Consider the following 7,564-nt stretch of genomic DNA (forward strand, 5'->3'; position numbering starts at 1 on the left):
GCGGGGGGCACGGCGGCCCGCCCGCTCTCGCTTTCACGGGAACGACGCAACACACGGCTCGGCAACGCGGCCGGGGGCGCGGCCGTCGGCCCCCGCGCACGCCGGCTCCCCTGGCGGCCGCCCCCGCCGTGGGGGCTCGTGGAGCGCGCCGCCGCGCGGCCGGCTTCCCTTTCTCTCTCCCAGCAGCCTTTCGTTCGCTCGAGACGGCGCGCGGCGACGACCGTGCTGCCGGCGCGCCTCCCCCCGGCGGGACCGCTCCCGCCAGGCGGGCCAGCGTCCGGCGGACGCGCTCCACCGCCGGCCCCGGAGGCGGACGCCACCGAGAGCCGAGCCGGCGTTCGCCGGCGCCCGAGGCCTGCCGGACGGCAGACCCCGCCGCCGCCGCCGGGGCCGTGCTCCCGGCACCGCCGCCGCCGCCTCCCACTGCCATGGCCCCTTGCCTCGGCACGCGCCCGGCGGAAGGCGTACGGCGCTGAGCCGGGGGGCAACGCCCGCTCTTCTCGTTTTCACGCGGAGACCAGGCAGGGGAAGCGCCCCCGCGGCCGCCCGCACGCCTTCCTTCGGCCCATGCGCGGCTGAGAAGGGCGACGGGGGACGCGACGTGCGGGGCCCGGGACGGGACCGCCGTTGGCCACGGCGGGCGCCCTCCGGCCGACCGTCCTCCGCAGGGAAGAGGGGGACACCCGTCGAGCGGCGCCGCCGGCGCTCCTTCGAGGAGGAAAGGCCATCGAGGGAGAGCGATAGGGGCCGGACGCGCGGGACGCGGCACCGCGCGCGCGAGACACCGCAATGGCGGCGGCTCCAGGAGAGAGCGCGGCGGACCCCGGCGGCCGCCCCCCCGCGGCCGAGGAAAGGCAGAGAGCGGGCGCTCTCTGCCGGCGTCGCCCGTTACAATGAGGCGGGTGGGCCGGCCCCCGCGGCCGACCGCGCGCCGCGGCCTCTCCGCAGAGAGAGGAGGAGAGACGCATAGAGAAACCGCGGATTTTTCGGAAGGTTCCGCAGGGGGGCTGGGACCCGGCGGGCTCCGCGAGAGGGTCGGGGGGTCCCATGGGGGCTCTGGGGGGTCTGGGCTCGGGCTCGGGAAAGGGTGGAACGCTCCTGGCCCCGGCATATTCCCGCATTCAATCCGATCGCTCTCAGACACTGTGTGAGTCGCGGCCCCCGCCCCCCGCTTTACTGCAAGAAATAAACGTATATGCGCGACTTTCCACGTCTCCTGTTCTTCTAATGCCTTGCGTAGGGCCTCTTCTCCTTTCCCCCACGCTTTGAGGCTTTTACCACTGCCTGAGGACTTAGTATCCTCTGTTAAGGCGGCAGTGCGCTTGTCCCACACTTCCGAATATAATATATTTACCGGACGTTCGATCGTCCCGAGCTCTAGGAGCCTTGCAATAGCAAGATTAGAATTCCTGAGCTCACACTTAATTCTACATTCTATCCCAAACTGTGCATGCATATCTGATACGACCTTTGCATAGGATTCCATGTTCCTTGCTGGTCCAGGGGCGTGCCCCCACGCTGCAGTCGGAACCCGCCGCTGCAGCCGCTGTCTCCCGTCCAGGCGAATCCCGTTCCCCGGGCGCTGATCAGCTTCCCGGGTTTCGGCACCAGATGTTGCCTTCTGATACAAGGCAGGCGGCCTGGTTTCAGGAAACAGCACGGCGACCCCCTTCCCCGGGGTCGTTCGGGCCTAAGAAACACGCGGACACCAATATGGTGGAGGATCAAAGGCCTTTATTCTCTCTTCCCGTAGGGTTTTATAGTCTAGGGGGCTTCTACATCAGGTGAGGGTCCGTCCTTACCATCTATGGTTAGTAGGGATGGAAAAGTTACCTCGGCAAGTGGAAAATTACCGGAATCCGGTTCAGGGGGCGACATTCCTATGTTAATTTTCTTATCTAAGGAACAGGGGCCCTGTCTTCCCGTAACATCATGAGATCTTCCGAACGCCAGGCCCTATCTGCTACACTGAAGCCACTTTGTTCAGCCTGGAGGAGAGTAAAGGGCGTCATTGTGGTCTTCAACATCCTCCTGAGAGGAATCAGAGGGGCTGCTGCAGCTCTCGTCACTGCTGGCACCAGTGATCGGACCGGAGAAAAGGGCAGGGAGCTGGCACAGGGCAAGTTTCATTTCCGTATCAGATCAAGGTTTTTCACCCAGAGCACAGTCAGGCACTGGGACGGGCTCCCCGTTGACGCAGCCCAGCGGAGCCCGGGCTGGCTCTTGGGAAAACTGCGGCGCTGCGCCAGGAGCGGGGAATGGCCAAGGCTTGGGTGCTGCCCGCGGCTGACCCTGGTGAGCCACCGCTCAGTGCTTCAGGATCCACTAACTGCAGCACGGAGCAGGCCAAAGAGAAGGAGGAGGCTCCTCGAGTGTGAGGTTCCACAGGCCAAGGCTTATTCCAAGGGAAGGATTGGGCAGCAAAGAGCCGCCAGCACTTCTGTGCACGGGATTTTATCGGGGTACAACTCAGGGGGTGGATCCAAACGATTGAGCAATAAGGAATCTGCAGGGGAGGAGCGAGGGGATTCCATCAGTTGCTTGGGACTAATTAGGACAGATGGGAGGAGAGGGTAGGTCACGTGGGCCAGTGGGGCTTCCAGCAATAGAGGAATTCCAAAGGGGTGCTGCAGACAGGGATTGGTCCAAGGCAAAAGTGACAGGGAAGGTTCAGGAATAAAGAGCTGGATTATCTTGAGAGGCAGGGAAGGAGCTGGAACAAAGAGTGGGGAATGGCATGAGGGACAACTTTGAGGGAGGGCAGAACCTAGGGGTAAACCAAATTGGGGAAAATACGGGGTACATGAAAACAAACCATTCTACGGGAACTGATAAATAAACACAAACTGGAACACCCCAGGGAAATGGTCACAGCACCAAGCCCGTCTGAGTTTGAGAAGTGTTCGAAGAACATTGAGCAGTGACGCAAGCTTTTAGACACTACATCAAAAGTAGAAAGTGTACCAAAGTCAAGAGAGGGAAAAAGAAAAAGAGCTCCCTGCAGCCATGGTGGCAGCTCTGGATCAGCAGCAGGGAGAGGACGGATGTAGGCGTGGTTGAAGCAGAGGCAGGGGCGAAAATAGCAGAGGCAGAGGAGGTTCAAAGCAGCCAGAGAGCAAGCTGGACGCAAATCAATGTGCATCTTGTAAGAAATCAGGACACTGGAAATAGGGCCAGTGCCCAGAGTTAGCAGACAAAGTACACAAAACTCTTGCAGCCACTCTAGATGATAAGAAATGACCGAGACTGGCAATTCTTACCCTAGCAGGCCACTGTTTAAAATACAGCTAAAGAATGATGAAGAAGTTGAAATTTTAAGAAATAGTGGAGACACATTTTCACTCTTGAATCAAGCACTGATACCCAAAAGTGAAAACTATCTTCAAGCAATAGGAGCAACTATAGGGCAGCCAGAAAATGCATTCTTCCTGAAACCACTTTGATGTAAAATCAAGAAGAAAATGGGAATACATCAGTTTCTTTCTACACCAAACTCACCCAAATCTGTCCTGTGCAGAGATTTGCTTGAAAATTTAGAAGCAACAGTTCCGTTTAGAAAAAGAAAACTTCAATGGAAGGTACCTGAAGACAAATGAGCGGTTTTAGCAGTAGGACTCACAATTGACACCAGACCAACAAACAAGAAGAACTAGTTAGAGCAAGTGTTGAATCAGGTGTACCCAAGAGTATGGGATACTGATAGCCCAGGAAAATCAAAACCAGCAGACCCCATGAAAATTGAGCTACAGACAAGAGTTAGGGCTGTAGTCAGAAAGCAATACCCTTGAAGATTAGCAGCTAGGAAAGGAACAGAGCCAACAGTCAATAAAATCCCTGACATCAGGACTATTGGAAGAATGGCAGTCAAAATGTAATACTGCTAGATCAGCAATAAAGAAACCTAATGGAACTCAGAGACTAGTGCCACATTTCCAGGCAATGAATGGTTTATACCTTACTAGCTTACCGGCTAAACTTGGAGATGATTTTATTTGGTGCGGGGAATGTCCATGGGCAGGTGGTGTCGAGAGCCGTTCCCTCTTGGTCTGAGAGACCAGCTCCCCCAGCCCACCTTGCTCCCCGGCCCGGAGGTTGTAACGTGCGCTCGACCGGCAGCCGAAGGAGGGCTCTTGACACCGTGTCTGATGCAACAGGGTTCATTGAAGGTCGGTCAGAGGGTGCCGCTTGGGTGAGGGTGAGAAGAGGGACAGGAAGAGGCAGGAGCACAAGCACTGTAACATGACACATAGGGCATCTGCAAGCTGCTGGGGAAGCCTCAAGTCTGCTCAGTGAGCCACGTGTGCCCTCAGCATTGGGACAGCCACCTTTCCCTCGGTGAGCCTCACATGCCAGGGTCAGCAAATCAAGAGGCACCAGGCATGCTGTAGGTGACTCAGAGCGAGTGCAGTGGGTCATGGTGGCCAGGGACCAGAAGCAGGCAGAAAGGCAACGGGGCTGGGGAAGAGGCTCTGCTGTGCTTACAGCGTGGGCTGAGGGCTGGGAGAGCTCCATTTCCCCCTTGAGATGTTGGAGACGGGGCCTTTCACCCTCCTGATAGGGCTGCCCCTGGCTGCAGGCAGCCAAATGGGTACCACGACACAAGGCCGAGAGCAGCAAAGCAAAGAGCCAGCCGTGCACAGCACAGGGAGGTGGCCCAGTGCAAAGGCAGCGTGGCACCCTGAAGGTGCCCGCTGCATTCTCATGTGTCCCTGGCCTGGGCAGGACAGGAATGTCTGTGGTCCAAGAGGGCCTTTCTGTGGCCCCTGTGGGCTGAAAGCTGCTGCTCTTCTGGCTCCATGGGGCCTAAAGCCACAGAGCTCAGCCTCCCCCACAGCAAGAGGAACAAGACTTGGATATCAGGCAGTGGAGCTCAACGCCTAAGGCTGAGGGGCGGGGGGCTCCAGTCTGGAGCACTGGGAGGGCACCCACCCAGCCCCACAACAGCTGGCCTCACAGCCCTGAAAGGCCAGGACCAGGGTTCCACGCCTGATCCCAGGGCGTCCCTCCAACCGGCCAGCGACCTGGAAGCACCAGAGCAGCCGGCTGTCGGGATCAAGGCGGCTGCCAGGGGGCTCCTTATGGCCTCTGCCAGCCAATTGCTCAGGGCTTAGCAGTGCCTCAGCCCCTCAGGGTCTCCCCCAGCCTGGCCAAGCTTGCCGGCAGCAGCGCCGCAGCCCCACAGCAGCTCCAGAGGAGCCCCATCCAGAGGCACCTGGGAGCCCTCAGCACTGCAGCCAGCAGCAGACGGGCACGAGGACACGGATGGCCCTTCCTGTCCGGCACAGAGCTGGTGGCCATCTCCAGGCACCGCTCTGGGAGGGTTCCCCGCAGCTCCGGCCCTTGCCCAGCCGCTCTGTGGGCAGCACAAAGGCTTCAGCAGAACCACCAAAGGCCAAAAGGCTTCTGGCCATTTTCCCTGCAACACTGCATGGCTAGACAGCTGGCTGAGCAGAAGCACCCTTGCGTCCCGCTCCCCCTATGCCCTACAGACCTTGCGCAGGAAAAGAAAGATCCTGGGACTCTGTGTATTGTAAGCTATTTTATATTTACACAATCAAAACCAACGAAAATACAAAGAGAAAAATCGGGAAGAAGACAAAGAAAATTGCTGCTGGCTCAAATGGCCCAAGCAGACTGAGTGCTGCAGATCACCTCTCCGGGGAGCTGCAGCAGAACAGTAAGGCAGTGCAGCAAAGACGAGGCCGTTTCCTCCATGCACTGCGGAATCGATCTCGCAGCTTCTGCCATGGGGAGTAGGGAGCTCTCTCAAGAGCCCGGAGAACTACACAAAATTCTACTGCAGCATCTCTGATTGCAGGACTGCTGTCATACGCCATTCCTTCAAGGGCTGCAAGCAAGAGGAACAGAGGCAAGGTCAGATCCCGCATACGCAGGGAGCCGAGGAGAGTCCCCTGCCAGTGCCATCCCCGTGGTCTCTTGCCATGGCCGGAAGGGAGCAGGGAGCAAGGGGATCAGCCCGAAGTTGCTGGCCACGAATGCCACACGTAGCCCTGATATCTCTGTATGCTCTGCCCACGGGTGCAGATCCCTGCGCAGCCGCGGCAGGGCTTGCAGCTGCCCCCTGCAGCCCCCGCGGTCAGCCCGCTGCCCTCACTCACTCACCCGTGCAGATCAGCTGGAGCTCTTGCTGCTGCCCCCTCAGGTGCCGCCCGGCCATGCCTGTGAACACAGAGCCTGTCACGGCCCCAGCGGCACAGCTCCCTGCCAGCGGCGCTGCCGGCGCTGTGGCCACACGGGCTGCCGGCCAGGCAGAGCTCAGCCCGGGCCCGTGCCGCATGCTGCCGCCCCAGGGCACGGCTGCCAGAGGGCGGCAGCAGCAATGCCCAGGCCAGGCGGGGCTCCACGGCGCCGGGCCGGGCTGGCGCTGCCGGGGCAGCAGGCGGGGCCGGGGCCGAGCTGCCGAGTAGGCGGGCCGGGGAGGAGCCCGGGCTCGGGACTCACCCATGAACCTGACGGCCGCCTCTCGCAGGGACTCCTGTGAGCTCTGCAGGTAGTGCAGCGCCCGGCGCAGGTGCTCGGCCGCTCGGCTCCTGTCCTCTGCCAGCTGGAGAGAGCGGCAGGAGGGAAGGGTTGGCGCGGGCTCAGCTCCTGGGCCGGGCGCCGCCTGCGCCCATCGCCGGCCTCGCCTGCCCGCACAGCCCTGAGGCGCGGCCAGCAGCCGCTGGCCAAGGGCTCCCGAGGGGAGGGGCAGAGGGCCGGCTGCTGCCCGGGGAGCCGTGGTGCCGGCCCGCAGCCCCGCCGGGCCGGGGCTCCGTGGGCACCCGACTCAGGCCCACGGGAGCCTGGAGAAGAGCCCGCGCGGCCTCTGGCTGCAGCAGCGGGCACAGCTGTTAGCCCCGCACACTGAGCACCGCCCTCAGGGACCTTGGCCATGCTGAGGCTGGGCGATCTGTGCTGTACTTACCAGGCACTCCCCAAAGCTCTGATCCACGTGTAGCATTTGTTCTATATCCCTCCTCTTCAGGAATCTGGCTGAGGAATGCAGCGTTTCCCGGGAGGCCTGGAGAGGGACAGACGTGCACAGATGGCCCCACAGTCCAGGGCACAGGAGCATCCCAGTGGCACAGGCTGGAGGAGGCTGCAGCCCACAAGGTGCCAGGGCAGGAGGCAGCCCAAGGCCCTGCCAGGGGCACAGCAGCTGGCCACAAGTGCTGACCTCAGCAACAGTCTGATTCTCATCATGGCCGTGGAAGTAGAGAGGGAGCAGGCTCTGGCGCACGTGGGACTTGAAGGCCTTTCTTCCCTCTTCTGTTAATAAGTCCAGCATCTCTTGGAAGAGAGCCATGGAGCTCAGCTGCACCTGGATATCATCCTGGATGAAAGGAAAGGGCAAAAGACCTGAGCATCAGCTGCTTCAGGCCCCCCAGGGCACAGGCGTGCATCTGCACAGGGCACCAAGGCTCCGTCCACCAGCCAGTGGCTGTGGCTGTGGGCGCAGAGCCTTACACTGTCAAAGAGTGGCAGGAGCGCCTCAGCCAGCTGCAGGGCGATGGGGGTGGCTATTGGAGCACCATTCTCAAGGAGCAAATATCTGAGTAGAAGA

The sequence above is a fragment of the Zonotrichia albicollis genome, unplaced genomic scaffold (assembly GCF_047830755.1).
Source record: "Zonotrichia albicollis isolate bZonAlb1 unplaced genomic scaffold, bZonAlb1.hap1 Scaffold_121, whole genome shotgun sequence".
In the NCBI taxonomy this organism is placed as follows: domain Eukaryota; kingdom Metazoa; phylum Chordata; class Aves; order Passeriformes; family Passerellidae; genus Zonotrichia; species Zonotrichia albicollis.